Genomic DNA, 17,326 nt, shown 5'->3' with positions numbered 1-17,326 from the left:
CCTGCGAGTTAGACATCACATTCAGCAGTTTAGCTGCAGGGCCACTGTAATTACCCATCATGCCACAGAAACGGCACCGGACCGAAATAACAGCTGCATCCGAAAGATTAGGCATCTAACTTTTTGCCTATCAGGTAATGACTTTGCAGGCAGTGTTTGCTCACGAAACACAGACTTCTGAGGCCGCATAATGATTTAAAGGGATAGTTCCCCCAAAAATGAAAATGATGCCATAAGTTACTCTCCCTCATGCCATCCTAGGTGTATATGACTTTCTTCTTTCGGCCGAACACAGTCGGAGGAATTAAAAAATATCCTGGCTCTTCCCAGCTTTATAATGGGAGTTAATGGTACCACAGATTTTGAAGCCCAAAAAGATCATCCATCCGTCCATCATAAAAAGTAATCCATGCTACTCCAGGGGGTTAATAAAGGCCTTCTTTTAAAACAAAATATATTGGTTTGTATGGGCTACTGCACCTTTGAATGCATAGCTCTGCTACATCGTTGGTTTGATGATAACATTTTAGTTTTAAGTATGATGATGGGCTCCGATTCCAATAACCCAGCCCGAGATAATAAAGGCTGAATAAACAATTACCATATATGCTTTGATTGTTACTCCACATTGTTCAACAGTTTCATAAGAAAGGTGACCCTGACAAAAACAGCACATTTAGCTTTATTTACTGCATTTGGACCTCAATTCTCTGAGAATTGCAGTAAAGACAGTGATGAAAATGTAATGCTACATTGCAAAAGTTTAAATATCGGTTGTTGTATTATGCTTCTGAGACCCAGCAATTGAGTTGTTTCCTCTATAGAGGACATTACAGTATATTTTAGCAAATCTCTTTGAGATATAAGCCAGTTTTAAGTCTTAAGTTTTAAGTCTGGATGTCTAGAGCACATCGGGTTTAAACTGCTTATCAGGCATATTAAAGAGACATAAGGGAACAAAATATCAATATTTCTATGAAATATGAGATATCATGAAAATGTTATTTTCCTCTCATTATTATAGCTACTTATTTTTTCATTATGTTGCCCAAAGAACACATTAATATGCAAATTAGAGACAATGAATACATTGTATATAATCAGAAAACCCATTTTATGGCCATGTTTACACACAAGTAAAGTAAACTAGTATATCAAATCATTCTCTAATATCTTTCATCGCATATTGAGAATCTTGTACAAATATTTGTATAGTTTGGTTCAGGTGGAAGTTTTCTGGAGCTGCCGGATCCCTGAAAACTCTGATTTACATTAAACGCCTGTTAAAGTTCCCTAGTAGTCAATAACTGTATCCCTTAAAACTCACCTTTGATCACAAAATGACATATTTAAACGTTTTTTTTTTTTTCTTGAAAAATGTTAGCTTGAATGTAACTCGACACCATTGCTTCATTTAGTATGTGGTTCTATGAATATGCAAATGAGCCCCGCCTCCACTCACTCACACCGATTGGTCTGATTGGTTACAAGGTAGTTTATGACGTCAGAAACACCAGCGATTTCAAACCGTGTTTTTGAGACTGTCTTTGGTTGCAGTTTTAAAGAGAAAATACCACTGATCTATATAATGCCATTCTATATCAGTGGAAAATACTCATCAGTGGTGTCGACTTATGAATTTGCACATGGTTTGTCTTAAAGCATATTAAAAACACCACATAGACATATAGCCTAAACAACATTAAAAGCTTGATTTTTTTTCCACAGGGGGACTTTAAATGCAGGTACTATAATATGCATACAAAATGTAAAATGATTATTATTTTCCAACATTATTCTCATATCTGTTTTACAAAGGTCAAGTTATAGAAGAAAAAGCCTGGAACCTAAAACTGACATAGCCTACTGAATATAAAAATGTAATATAAAAAACATTGTTATGGTTATAGAGTCTTGGTTTCATTTTCTTATTGGTCCTGGTGTCCTCGAGTCTACATTTTCAGAATTGTTTTTCACAATTTGTTTCTTATACTCCAAACAATGTAATGATGTAAAAAAAAAAAAAATGTATAACACTTTTATTTTATGGATCTCAGAAGGATATGACAAAATGTTTTAAATAATAGTTCTAACTCCAAGTGTGCTAAAATAAATAGGCTACTATTCCTCATGCAGGTGACTTCAGTTTCTTTAATCATTCATTCTTGCGAGGTGGTCTTTTGTGAGCTCTCTGAGACAGTGATTCAGCTTTTGATGTTTTATCGGAACCAGGCCTTCGGTTACGCAGCTGAGGAAACGGCAGAGCAGAAGAGTCTCCAGGCTTCGGCAGAGCGCTCTCTCTGACAGGCACAATCTTCTCTTTCTCATTTTTCTTTAACATTAGTTCTACTTGACAAGAGACCTCCTCGAACCACCCATCAAACCAGTGGTCATCATCGCTGACATTGTCCAGCCATGGAGTCAGAGACCAGTCCTCGGCCAACGGGTTCCACTCCGCGTGTTCAACTCCCTCCATATTCTTCTCCTTCTCTGTGGAATAAGCATTTTTCTCTTGCAGCTGTTGTTGGCTCTGAGGCATGATTTTTGGAAGATGCATTAAGGCTTTTTCATCATCCCTCAAAGAACAAGCATTCGTCTGAAGCTCGACACTCGTCTGGAGTTTCTCATTATTTTTCTGGAGCACAGAAGTATTCTTCTGAAGGAACGTATGTGTTTGCTGGGGCAAGTGTTGGTTCTGGGACACACCAGCTACCGTTAGATGCGTTGGCAAGGTGGCTCTTGCATTTGGTTCCCTTTTGGGAAGCTCATTCTTACCGTCTTCTTTAACTCGGACACCCCTGTTGGCACAGGAGTCGTTGGGCCAAAGACTCGCGGCGAAACCCCTGACCTCACCGAGACCGCAGGACGCAGCGGGACAGAAGAAATCGATTAGATGGGTCCCGTGTTTTCTGTGATCGAAACTCTTTTTCTTCATTTTCGGCAGTTCGGTAGACGAGCGGAGCGAGCGTGCGTGCGTGCAAACAATCTTTAAAAGTAAACATCGCGTCACGTTTACAACACTTTTAAACGCACGTTATCAAAAGCATAGCCGAACATGTGATGGATATCACTGACAGTCTTAAACTGAATATCGAAATTAAATATATTAATAAAAATAATAATAATAATAGGCTAATAGACCTAATAATAATGATTGGGGAAAATAAATTCTTAAAAGTAATCTTTTGAAAACGGTGATCTTGATGGTTGCAATGGTGCTTAGGCCTACGTTTTAAATAGATTTTTCTGCATTGTAGTGGAATGAAATAGCCTATATTGCCATGGCTATTTTTAAACATGTGTAGACCTTTCATTTATACATAAAGAACTGAACTCCAAAAACCCTATAGGCCTAATAATAATTGACGCGATCGAGGACATCAACGCAAAGTTGATTCTGCGCTAATTTGATGTAACTTAGCCTGATATTCAATGCGTTTTAAAATGTGGTAGATTTATGTAGTAGGCTATAGCATATGATAAAATAATCGATAAAATGAGTGACAATGTTTTTAGACAGGTCTTGGTTAATGTTTGTTTTTTCCCCAGTTTTGTTCAAGCCTTCTAAGTCTAAATAAAGCAACAGTTTTTTTTTGTTTTTTTTTTCACTGACAGAAGAAAATTATGGTATTTGGGGTAGGCTATAAAGCGCGTCTGCTGTCCAATAAACATGATAATAAACATCTGGCTGACTTTTTCATTTGTTTACATGGTTAGATTAAGATGGTAAATATCATATTTAAGTTGAGTGTCCAACCTTATAAATAATCACTATTTATAATAAAACCATATTTAAAATATGATCTTAATCAGATCATATAATAAAATATTTATTCGTTTCTACATAAAGCTATGTTAAATTGTCTCCTTAAATGCTTTTATCTTTACTTTTTAAAATAATTTTGTTTCTGTATTTTTAATATGAACATATTTGACAGAATATTTATTGGGGGGAAAAGGAATTCTTTTATTTATAAAAAATAAACTCAAATAATAAAAACTCGGTACTGAAATGTAAAAATGGCTTTGAGCGCTGTTGGGCGGAATCATAAACACCTCTGATTGGCCATTGCACTCACACGCTCATCGGATATGTCTGTGATTGGCTACAATGATCAGCGCTTCAAAAACAGGTTGAAAATATACATCAGTGACGCTCTTCCATGCGCTTACACGGATAAAGACTGCTGTTTGTGTTTTCCACTCCCGTTTTTTAAAACACTTTCAAACCCTCCCGTGTGGTCTCAAACCCTCCCTTGTCTTGATCATTGTAGCCAATCACAGATGAGCGCGTGAACTCAACAGAGCTCAAAAGCATCACAATTAAAAAAATTCAGTCAAGTCGGTAATTTTTGACAACTCTAATCTAATAATATATTTGATATATTCAGCAGATATATCTTTTTACAAGCCTACTTTGCAAACCAGAAAAACTACAACTGTAGTGCTGATTTGTATCAAGCTGCATTGCGTAGCTATAGGGAATTATAGTTTTTAAAACATTAGTGTTTTTCTTAGAATTTGAGGTTGTAAAAAGTGAGTTGAGAGTGAGGAGTTTAGGGGGGTTGTAAACACATCTATATCAGATTTTAAATGTCTAAAAATGGTTTAAAATTATTTTTAACCATACTTGACAGTGTCCCAAATTGTTGACTATATTCACATAATAACTGAGGACAAGAGCTCTCTATAACCGTTGGTTTCATGTCTGTAGCCCCTTTTATTGCTTAATTATAAGCCTTCAAACATGCACCAAGGTGACGTTTCAAAACAGGAGCCATGTAGAATCTTAATACTTATATGTTACTCTCAGTCTCCAGGTCAAGACCTTTCTAACAATGTATTTGGTTTAGTCAAGTCAAGTCACCTTTATTTATATAACGCTTTTTACAATACAGATTGTATCAAAGCAGCTTCACAGTGATAACATGAAAATTATACAACAAAGTTTGTTTCTAGAAGAACAAACATCATTGCCCACCTTAAGTAAGGCAGATCAGTAATATTGTTGAATATTAAATGTCCCCAACTAAGCAAGCCAAAAGCCAAGGCAACAGTGGCAAGGAACCAAAACTCCATCAGGTGACAGAATGGAGAAACAAACCTTGGGAGCCAAAACAAGATTACATTAGTAGTCTTTACTGAAAATCATTAGTTCACATTATTATTATTTTTACTATATGTTTACTATTAAGCTACTATTACTTACTCACAGAATGAGTTAAACATACAAAAAAAACAGGTAACACTTCAATGTCACTTCATAAGCAAACCTTTTTGCTTGTTAACAACTGTAAATTGTTTAGAGGAACATGAACACAGTATTCAACAACATGTATGCCCTTTTGAATGATACAGACACGCATTAAAGCTGGAGAAGCCATGGCTTCTGATGGTAGCTTCTCACAATTTCTTTGTGAAAATCAAATTGTAAATAGATCTTTTTAATGTTTGTAACCTGGGTTTTAGTTCACTGTGCCACAGTGGCTTCCATCACAACTTCTCCCTTAGTGATGATCTTAACTGAAGCAGGATTGAGATGAAGGGAAGATGGGAGCACAGGACCTTCATGCTCATGGAGGATTCCAAAGTAAAGGTGGTGGAATGAATAATCGGAGTCCTAAAAACAGACAAGAAAAATATAGTGAATGTGTGAATTGGTTATGGCTGCTGGAGTACATTTAAGGGTTTTGTCACTTATTTACATGTCATTCCAAACCCATAAGACTTATGTTCATCTTCAAAACAAAAATAACTATATTATATATATATATATTGTCACGGGGTGAAGAATCACTCGACAAGGCAGGCTTAGTGAAAAGGCCCCGGAGGGTGGATTTTATTTACAGTGTAAAAAATAAAGGTGAAGGAAGACGGTGATCCGGTGAGTGATGGCTGGTGCTCCAAGTGCTCTGCAGTGTTCAATCCAAACTGAAAGTGGGTGTCCAAACGTGCTCCAAAAGTGGTGGGCTGTCGGTCACTCGCTGCTTTCTGAAGGGAACAGAGAGAAAGGTTAGTCCAGCAGTTCATTCAGCTCGAGACCAGAGTCTGACTGTCTGCTCAGCGCGTGCTGCTTTTGTAGCAGTTAATTAATGAGCTGCAGCTGGGACCGATCAGCCCGCTGTGAGGATGTGCAGGTGTTCGGTGTTTGTTACCAGGGCGACGCTGATTTCCTTGAGGACGCTCGTCACATTCCCCCCCCCTAAGCGTCGTTCTGGTCCTGTGAACGTATGGAGATAGTAGGGGTGAAACAAGGGGAGGGTGGGGAATGACCCCTGACAGACCTGCATAAGCTGTCCATATCCGTGAGAGGCCATCAGCGTTCGCGTTGGCGGCCCCGGCCCGATGTCGTACCACGAAGTGGAAGTCCTGGAGCGCTAGGAACCAGCGAGTCACCCTGGCGTTGGTGTCCTTGGCGCGGGCCATCCACTGGAGAGGCGCATGGTCGGTGACCAGGGTGAACTTGCGGCCTAGGAGGTAGTACCGGAGCTCCAGGACTGCCCACTTGATGGCCAGGGCCTCCCTCTCGACGGCGGCGTACTTCCTCTCGGCCGGGGACAGCTTCCTGCTGATGTAGATGATTGGATGCTCCTCACCTTCCTGGACCTGGGACAGGACGGCTCCCAGTCCCGTGTCGGAGGCATCCGTCTGCAGCAGGAAGGGGCAGCTAAAGTCTGGAGCGCGGAGTACCGGTGACGACGTCAGGGCTTCTTTGACCCGGGCGAAGGCCTCCTCCACCTCTGGGGTCCAGCATACTTTCTCCGGCTGCCCCTTCCTGGTCAGGTCTGTCAGAGGGGCGGCTAAAGAGGAGAAGTTGGGGATAAAACACCGGTAATACCCTGCCAACCCCAAGAAAGCTAGTACCTGGGTCTTTGTCTGGGGTCTCGGGGCGGAGTGGATGGCCTCTACTTTCTTTTCCTGGGGTTGTATCAGGCCCCGTCCGACACGGAAACCCAGGTACTTGGCTTCAGAGAGAGCTAGATGACATTTTCGGGGGTTGGCGGTGAGTCCAGCCCGCCGGAGCTCCGAAAGCACCCTCCGCAGACGCTCCAGATGTTCTCCCCATGCCTCGGAGTGGATCACGACGTCATCGATGTAGGCGGCTGCGTAGGCTTGGTGGGGCCGCAGGATGATGTCCATCATTCTTTGGAAGGTTGCGGGGGCCCCGTGCAGGCCGAAGGGAAGGGTCCGGTATTGCCAGTGGCCACTGGGGGTTGAGAAAGCAGTTTTGGGTTTAGCATTTTCAGAGAGTGGTACCTGCCAATAGCCTTTGGTGAGGTCTAAGGTGCTGATGTACCGGGCCCTTCCCAAGCGGTCCAGCAGCTCATCGACCCGAGGCATGGGGTACCCGTCGAATTCGGAGACTTCGTTCAGGCGGCGGAAGTCGTTGCAGAAGCGGAGGGTGCCATCCGGCTTTGGAACCATTACGATGGGGCTGGACCACGGGCTCCGGGATGGTTCTATTACCCCCAACTTTAGCATTTGTTGGATTTCCTCCTCAATAGCCTGCCGACGAGCTTCCGGGACACGGTAGGGCCGTTGCCGGACGACGACTCCTGGGGGTGTCCTGACGTCGTGCTGGACTACATTGGTCTGCCCGGGCTGGGTCGAGAACACATCCTGGAACTGACTGACCAGGTGCTGCAGCTCCGCCTTCTGGGCAGCCGAAAGATGGGGGTTGACGTCTACAACCACGGGATCGGTGAGACTGAGGGCCGCCACTTGGTCCCGGGTCCCCACCCACTTCTTTAGGAGGTTAATATGGTAGAGTTGCTCTGTCTGGCGTCGACCAGGTTGCCTTAGACGGTAGGTGACTGGCCCGATTCTTTCTAACACCGTGTATGGACCCTTCCAAGAAGCCAGGAACTTGCAGGCAGAGCTGGGGACCAGGACCATGACGCGGTCTCCCGGCTGGAACTCCCGTGGTTGGGCTGCCCGGTCGTAATGGCGTTGCTGGGCTTGTTGGGCTTTGCTGAGGTGTTCCCGGACTAATGGCATCACTCGATCGATTCTCTCTCTCATTTGTCGTACATGCTCGATGACGGTGCGATGAGGGGCAGGCTGCTGCTCCCAAGCTTCCCTGGCGATGTCGAGGAGCCCACGGGGTTGGCGGCCGAACAGGAGCTCAAAGGGGGTGAAGCCAGTTGAGGCCTGGGGTACTTTGCGGATCCCGAAGAGTACGTAGGGAATCATAAGGTCCCAATCCCGCTTATCCTCCGCCGCCACGCGTCTTAGCATCTGCTTAAGGGTCTGGTTGAACCTCTCCACGAGCCCGTCCGTCTGGGGATGATAGACCGTGGTCCTCAACTGCTTCACCCGCAGCAGCCTGCAGAGATCTGCCATTAGCCGGGACATGAACGGTGTTCCCTGGTCAGTCAGTATTTCCGCAGGGATGCCGACTCGGCTGGCCAACAGAAACAGCTCCTGGGCGATGGACTTCGCGGTGGCTTTGCGTAAGGGAACTGCTTCTGGGTACCGGGTGGCATAGTCGACGATCACCAGGATGTGCTCGTGTCCCCGGGCAGACTTTGGCAACGGCCCCACTATGTCCATTCCGATCCGCTCGAAGGGCACCTCGATGATGGGCAGCGGGATGAGCGGGCTGGGGGGAGGAGTCCTGGGCGACGTGACCTGGCAGGTCGGGCAGGCTTGACAAAATCGTTTCACTTCGGCCTCCAGGCCAGGCCAGAGGAAACGGTCACGGATGCGCTGGGTGGTGTTGGCTGCCCCGAGGTGTCCTGCCATGGGGTGGGAATGGGCCAGCTCCAGGATGGTTTCGGTCTTGGCTCGGGGAACCACCAGTAGTTTTTTCTCCTCCCCCCTCCGCTGTGCGACACAGTACAGCAGGCCATTCTCGACGACAAAATGCGGGAGAGGATGGGGCCGTGGGAGGACGTCGTTTCCATCGACCATCCGGACCTGGGACCAACAGTGCTTCAAACGTTCGTCCTCCCGTTGTTCCTTGGCGAATGAGCCCCCTCCCGCAGCCTGTTGGTACACATCAAAGAAAGGATTAGAAGATTGGGAGGGGGACTCACCATCTCTCCCGCTGTCGGAGGCAAGAAGGGCTGGTCTGCGGCGAGGTCCACGCGGCCGCTTCCGTCTTCGACGGTTTCCCTCTGGGCTGGCAGGCTGAGTAGCGGCGGTGAGCAGTCGTTCGAAGCCCGGCCAGTCTCTCCCAAGCAGTACGGCCACCGGCAGGTCCTTCACCAAGCCCGCCTCCACCGGCCAGTGACGATATGGTAACTCGACGGGCCGGTACTTGGCGAGTGTCTCCGTGAACGCAGGTAATCGGCAGAAAACTCTTCTCACCGCTTCGGGGGGCACACAACCGCGACTGGATGAGGGTGACCGCACTGCCCGAGTCCAGCAGGGCCCGGAAACGTCTCCCCTCCACAACCACGTCCGCTTCAGGGGCTCCCGATGGTACACGCTGGTGGACGATGCAGCCTGCCAGCCACGCACGCGGTGTTGTTATGGGTTCAGCACTGGGCATGGGCTCGTCTCGCGGCGGGGAAACCGTCGGCCTGCTGACTGGTCGCGAGGTGCCTTCGAGCGGGCGCCGCTCCTGGACCACCCTCCGGGGAAACGGCAACGCTCGATCCCCAGCCTCACGGTGATGGATGGCATCCGCCAGCTCGATCGCCTCCACGAGTTCCAGAGTGTTGGTAGGGTTCCTCATGCCAACAGCTTGCCGAATTGGACAGGGAAGAGCACGGAGGAGGCGATCGACCACCACCCGTTCCGCTACCTGAGCTGCAGTGGGATTGTCTTCCAACAGCCAATGACGAGCGATGCGGCTGAGTTCGGCGGCTTGAGCACGGGCTGGCACGCGGGACTTGAACTCCCATTCGTGAAACTGTTGGGCAGCGCAGATGGATGAGAGGCCGAGCCTCGCCAGGATTTCACGCTTGACTTCATCATAGTCTTCGGCGATCGCAGGGGGAAGTGAGAAATAAGCCCGTTGGGCTTCTCCGGTGAGGAGAGGTGCCAGCGCGCGTGCCCAATCGTCCTCGGGCCATGCCTCAGTGCGGGCTGTGGTTTCAAAGACTTGCAGGAAAGCCTCCACGTCATCATCAGCCGTCATCTTCGGCAGCAGGCGGGTTGCTCGGGCACGAGGATCAGGTAGCGGAACGCGCTGGGCGGCGGCGGCATGGATGGCGGTTAGTTCTTCCTCCGTCCTGCCCTGACGAGTGGCGAAATGCTCACCTCCGCGAGGCGTTGTAGAACCTCCTCCATAGTGGGGACCGAGCGCGCCGCTTTCCGTGTCCTATAGTGCACACAGGAAAAAAAAGAAAAAATTAGGGGTTGGGGCGGTGAACTTGCCGGTGATTCTTCACGCACTTGCCCGCATTCTCCACCACTGTCACGGGGTGAAGAATCACTCGACAAGGCAGGCTTAGTGAAAAGGCCCCGGAGGGTGGATTTTATTTACAGTGTAAAAAATAAAGGTGAAGGAAGACGGTGATCCGGTGAGTGATGGCTGGTGCTCCAAGTGCTCTGCAGTGTTCAATCCAAACTGAAAGTGGGTGTCCAAACGTGCTCCAAAAGTGGTGGGCTGTCGGTCACTCGCTGCTTTCTGAAGGGAACAGAGAGAAAGGTTAGTCCAGCAGTTCATTCAGCTCGAGACCAGAGTCTGACTGTCTGCTCAGCGCGTGCTGCTTTTGTAGCAGTTAATTAATGAGCTGCAGCTGGGACCGATCAGCCCGCTGTGAGGATGTGCAGGTGTTCGGTGTTTGTTACCAGGGTGACGCTGATTTCCTTGAGGACGCTCGTCACAATATATATATATATATATATATATATATATATAGTGAGGAAAATAAGTATTTGAACATATTTTGCAAGTGCTATTTTGCAAGGTCTCCCACTTGGAAATTATGGAGGGGTCTGAAATTGTCATCGTAGGTGCATGTCCACTGTGAGAGACATAATCTAAAAAAGAAATCCAGAAATCACAATATATGATTTTTTAACTATTTATTTGTATGATACAGCTGCAAATAAGTATTTGAACACCTGTCTATCAGCTAGAATTCTGACCCTCAAAGACCTGTTAGTCTGCCTTTAAAATGTCCACCTCCACTCCATTTATTATCCTAAATTAGATGCACCTGTTTGAGGTCGTTAGCTGCATAAAGACACCTGTCCACCCCATACAATCAGTAAGAATCCAACTACTAACATGGCCAAGACCAAAGAGCTGTCCAAAGACACTAGAGACAAAATTGTACACCTCCACAAGGCTGGAAAGGGCTATGGGGAAATTGCCAAGCAGCTTGGTGAAAAAAGGTCCACTGTTGGAGCAATCATTAGAAAATGGAAGAAGCTAAACATGACTGTCAATCTCCCTTGGACTGGGGCTCCATGCAAGATCTCAACTCGTGGGGTCTCAATGATCCTAAGAAAGGTGAGAAATCAGCCCAGAACTACACGGGAGAAGCTGGTCAATGACCTGAAAAGAGCTGGGACCACCGTTTCCAAGGTTACTTTTGGTAATACACTAAGACGTCATGGTTTGAAATCATGCATGGCACGGAAGGTTCCCCTGCTTAAACCAGCACATGTCAAGGCCCGTCTTAAGTTTGCCAATGACCATTTGGATGATCCAGAGGAGTCATGGGAGAAAGTCATGTGGTCAGATGAGACCAAAATAGAACTTTTTGGTCATAATTCCACTAAACGTGTTTGGAGGAAGAAGAATGATGAGTACCATCCCAAGAACACCATCCCTACTGTGAAGCATGGGGGTGGTAGCATCATGCTTTGGGGGTGTTTTTCTGCACATGGGACAGGGCGACTGCACTGTATTACAGTTTTTCTCAGTCGCTTTGGTTCATTTCTCACATCACTATTTACATTTGCACAACAGTTAGTTCAACCTCCACAACATTTAGTCATTTGTGCACATCATAGTAGCAGTTTCTCATTCCTTCCAACAAACTGCAAATGCTTTTGGACATGCATCAATTGCCTTCATACAACTCTCTGCTGTTTTTTAACATTATCATTTGCTTATGTCATGTCAGTCAAAATTAACTATACTTGTGAATGCTGAATAGTCATTCCATATAAAACTAATAGTCCTCATTTCATTGCTTGAGTCATTTACATACAAAAATGTTGAACTAGTTGTCAAAATCTGTCAAGCAAATTTTACACATTTTTTAAATCTTTTTTTTTTTCCTGAAAATGTCTCTTAAATTGAACAATTTATCTCAGGTGAATCTCAGCTTCACTGATGAGGAACGTCTGGATGTGCATGAATGATTACAGTACTATGTATGTTGTATGTTCAGTTCCAATATGTACTGCAGTATTGTGTACAGTTGTGCACAGCTCTTCCCAAAGGGAGTTTATGTTTGTTGTAAATAAGGGTGTATTTTTTCTTTTGCACAATGCTGTGAACAAATTAGAATTGCAAAGAGCATATGCAGTAAAAATGTGAAACATACATAATCAGTGTCTTGTACTCAGTTACCTCACTAAATACAGTAATGTGTAACTTTACTGTATTTTTCAAATGGCTGTGCAAATAGTTTATAGTGCTGTCTTGAGCATGTTCAGGTAGTGTCACCAAGATTTGACTTTTTTGCATTGGAAAACATTTACAGAGTAAACTGTCATAATGAAAACGTGACAAAGTCATTTGACTATCTTGTTCATAAACAATGGTGTCAGGACTTTTCATCTTGATGACACTGACACTTTCACTGACATGAATACTTGCTTTTGAGGAATGAGCTATCCATTTTGAGCAAGTGACACGCTTTTGCAGGTTATCAACTAGGTTTTGCAGTTTTTACTAATTGTTTTGAGAACTGCATTAACTGTTGTGCAAATGTAAATAGTGATGTGAGAAATGCACCAAAGCGACTGAGAAAAACTGTAAGGAGAGGATGACCGGGGCCATGTATTGCGAGATTTTGGGGAACAACCTCCTTCCCTCAGTTAGAGCATTGAAGATGGGTCGAGGCTGAGTCTTCCAACATGACAATGACCCGAAGCACACAGCCAGGATAACCAAGGAGTGGCTCTGTAAGAAGCATATCAAGGTTCTGGCGTGGCCTAGCCAGTCTCCAGACCTAAACCCAATAGAGAATCTTTGGAGGGAGCTCAAACTCCGTGTTTCTCAGCGACAGCCCAGATACCTGACTGATCTAGAGAAGATCTGTGTGGAGGAGTGGGCCAAAATCCCTCCTGCAGTGTGTGCAAACCTGGTGAAAAACTACAGGAAACGTTTGACCTCTGTAATTGCAAACAAAGGCTACTGTACCAAATATTAACATTGATTTTCTCAGGTGTTCAAATACTTATTTGCAGCTGTATCATACAAATAAATAGTTTAAAAATCATACATTGTGATTTCTGGATTTTTTTTTTTTGATTATGTCTCTTACAGTGGACATGCACCTATGATGACAATTTCAGACCCCTCCATGATTTCTAAGTGGGAGAACTTGCAAAATAGCAGGGTGTTCAAATACTTATTTTCCTCACTGTATATAGTGGGGAGAACAAGTATTTGATACACTGCCGATTTTGCAGGTTTTCCCACATACAAAGCATGTAGAGGTCTGTAATTTTTATCATTGATAGATACTCTTCAACTGTGAGTGACAGAATCTAAAACAAAAATCCAGAAAATCACACTGTATGATTTTTAAGAAATTAATTAGCATTTTATTGCATGACATAAGTATTTGATACATCAGAAAAGCAGAACTTAATATTTGGTACAGAAACCTTTGTTTGCAATTACAGAGATCAAACGTTTCCTGTAGTTCTTGACCAGGTTTGCACACACTGCAGCAGGGATTTTGGCCCACTCCTCCATACAGACCTTCTCCAGATCCTTCAGATTTCAGGGCTGTCGCTGGGCAATACAGACTTTCAGCTCCCTCCAAAGATTTTCTATTGGGTTCAGGTCTGGAGACTGGCTAGGCCACTCCAGGACCTTGAGATGCTTCTTACAGAGCCACTCCTTAGTTGCCCTGGCTGTGTGTTTCGGGTCGTCGTTATGCTGGAAGACCCAGCCACGACCCATCTTCAATGCTCTTACTGAGGGAAGGAGGTTGTTTGCCAAATGTCTACGGTTATATTAAAAATACATTCAATTGTGTTCTGAAAATGAACAAAAGTCTTACGGGTTTGGAATGACATGAGGGTGAGTAAATTATGACAATGTTAGTAAGACCAATGGTTTAAGCTCTGTGCACACAGATTTGATCATACACAAGGACTATCAGTTAATAAAATAATCATGTAGTCATGGTACTTTGAGATAGCCTTTGAAAAAATATGTTACTTACAAGGCATGCTTTGAAGAAGTCTGTGGGGTTGTCACCAAGGATGATCAGGAGCCCTCTGAGCAACAGTGATCTAATATCAGTTGGCTCTTGAGTCTGTTGGGTAAAGGTAAACATAACTAGAATAGCAAGAAATTATCTACAAGAATGAAGAACCAACAAAGCACAATTTTGATTGAATTGGACAACCAATATAGTATTAATAGTAATAAAGATTTGTGACATGTTTCATTACTTAAACTGTAAAAAAAAAAAGATGTAAGTGTATAAAGGATATAGACCAACCTTGTGAAAGCATGTGTCCACTCTTAGATTGAAAGATCTCAATAAGACAAAGACTGTGTCGATCAATGCTTTCATAGATCACCTGCTTGATATTCTTTCACACAATCCTGTTGAACCATGAACACCTACAAAATAGAGAGAAATATACAGAGCATTACATTTCAAAACTAAATTATACTGTGGTTTAAGGTATGTTGTGTGTGTGTGTGTGTGTGTGTGTGTGTGTGTGTGTGAGGAAAGATTAAAGTGATACTTCACCCAAACATAAAAATGTGCTCATCATTTACACACCCTTAAGCTGTCCCAGGTGTATATGAATTTATTTTTCTTTTGATGAACACAGAAAGATTTTCAGAAATCATTTCTGAGAGCTTATATAATGCAAGAGGTAATCCATACAAACCCACAAGACATTGATTCATCATCTGTGGTTGTGTGGATTATCGTGTTCGCTTTGTGTGGTTTTTAAAGCATCAACTTTGGGGGTCCTACTTGCATTTTATGGACTCAGAGATAAAAAATATTTTTTTGTGTTCATCTGAAGAAAGAAAGTCATACATCTGGGAGAGCATGAGGGTGTGTAAATGACACTGAACTTCTTTTTCTTTCGGCTGCTCCCATTAGGGGTCGCCACAGCGGATCATCCGTCTCCATACCACCCTGTCCTCTACATCTGCCTCTTTTACCCCAACTACCTGCATGTCTTCCCTCACCACATCCATGAACCTCCTCTTTGGTCTTCCTCTTTTCCTCCTTTCTGGTGGCTCCATCCTCAGCATTCTCCTACCAATATAATTCATGTCCCTCCTCTGCACATGTCCAAACCATCTCAATCTCGCCTCCCTCACCTTGTCATCAAAACGTCCAACATGCGCTGTCCCTCTAATGAACTCATTTCTAATCTTGTCCATCCTTGTCACTCCCAACGAAAACCTTAACATCTTCAGCTCTGCTACCTCCAGCTCCGCCTCCTGCCTTTTACTCAATGCCACTGTCTCTAATCCATACAGCATCGCAGGTCTCACCACAGTCCTATAAACTTTTCCTTTCATTCTTGCAGATACTCTACTATCACAAATCACTACTGTCACTCTTCTCCACCCACTCCACCCTGCCTGCACTCTTTTCTTCACTTCCCTAACACACTCTCCATTACTTTGCACTGTTGACCCCAGGTACCTGAACTTCTCCACCTTCTTCACCTCTTCTCCCTGTAACCGCACCACTCCACTGCCCTCCCTCTCATTTACGCACATGTACTCTGTCTTACTCCTACTGTCTTTCATTCCCCTCCTCTCCAGTAAATGACACTGAACAATGATATCAAATGATAATAGAAAGATAGATAAGTAATAACACTCTTGAACATACCTGATCTTCTGTAAAAGAGCAGACCAGCGTTCCATCATCTGGTTTATGGACCTTAAGCAGCGAATTTCTGAACGGTTACCTTTTAAGGAGACCAAAGAGACGTACACTAGCGTTAGCCACAAGAACAGAACACATGAAGTTACATGCATACACGAGCTGATATGGACAGACAAAAAACTTATGCCAACGAAATACAAATGTTGTAGCTAAACTGTGAACATGCAACAACACACTAACGTTATAAACTGTGACCTGACAGAAACAGCCAATTGAAATTTTAACGTTATAACAAGTTAGACCTTGTAAACAACACCGGCGCAGGACTCAGCCATCTTTAGAACATTGTCTTTTAACTTCCGTTTTTGCGGTCGCTCTATATATTTCTATGGCATTGCTATCCAGGAGTAATTAGCTTTTGAAGTGTATTTACTTAAAGGGATAGTTCACTTTAAAATGAAAATTCTGAATGAATTTCTTTCTTCTGCTGAACATAAAGGAAGATATTTAGAAGAATGTCAGAAACCAGACAGTTTCTGGTCCCATTGACTTCCATAGTAGGAAAAAATATATACTATGGAAGTCAATGGGACCAGAAACTGTCTGCCCGGTTTTTGGGTAATCACTTTTGTCAAAAAGATAAGATTTATACACTCACCGTGTCACGTTGCTTTTAAAATCCCCGTTTAGCGTGCAGCATTAGCCAGGACAAGTAACTTTAGCCTCTTCAGTTCAAACTTCAGTTCTTCTCACTGTCACCTGACCTGTTTCAATACAAAGCCCCTCCCTTACAAAAACTTAAAATACCGAGTTATCTCAGCTTAACATGATCATTGCACTCAATATTTCGTCTGAATAGTGCAATCAACTAATTTGATTTAGTAATGACAACGTTTTTTTTTTTTTTTTTTTTAACAACAAAGGATAAGTAATGACCACTTAAAATGTTTCATCAACACAAAATCCGGGTTTAGAGTGTACATTCTAATTGTGGCCCAAATCTATTTTGGACTTCACCCCATCAGAAGGCGAAGATTCTGCTTTTGATCTTTTATAAAGGAACATGAGGACAGAACCAGGCCCTTTGTCACCCTTTGGAGGAAGGGGTGACACACATGACTTCAGTTTCTTCAAGGAGAAATTAACGTTAGTCTTCTGACGCATGTTCTGGTTCGGATTCCCAATTTCTGCTACATGTCTATTTTTTTCAATACTGTCTTGAAAGCTTTTCTTTGGCTCCTTAATGGAAGAAGCTATCTCCTGCTTCAACCCATCTTTCTCCAGCGGAACCTCATCTTTTTCCTGCTGCAACATTGGGCTCAGAGACAAACCTTTTGGGAGCTTTAAGCTGACCTTTTTACCTT

The 17,326-nt window shown here is 44.0% G+C and overlaps 1 long non-coding RNA gene across 2 annotated transcripts; it reads right to left on the bottom strand.

The window, feature by feature from the left end:
- Positions 1-4,859: 4,859 nt before the first annotated feature.
- Positions 4,860-16,071, bottom strand: LOC311278598. 2 transcript variants are annotated; one of them, XR_014625459.1, is made up of 6 exons: positions 15,966-16,071; positions 14,595-14,719; positions 14,313-14,405; positions 13,747-14,090; positions 5,459-5,620; positions 4,860-5,104 (listed from the first exon to the last, which is right to left on the bottom strand). It is a non-coding gene; the product is annotated as an uncharacterized lncRNA (long non-coding RNA). The 2 variants fall into 2 exon arrangements; XR_014625458.1 differs by having other exon boundaries at positions 4,860-5,620.
- Positions 16,072-17,326: the final 1,255 nt, after the last annotated feature.

The sequence above is a fragment of the Rutilus rutilus genome (genome assembly GCF_951802725.1).
Source record: "Rutilus rutilus genome assembly, chromosome: 19".
Taxonomy (NCBI): Eukaryota; Metazoa; Chordata; class Actinopteri; order Cypriniformes; family Leuciscidae; genus Rutilus; species Rutilus rutilus.
This window is presented reverse-complemented; position numbering and strand designations above follow the sequence as displayed.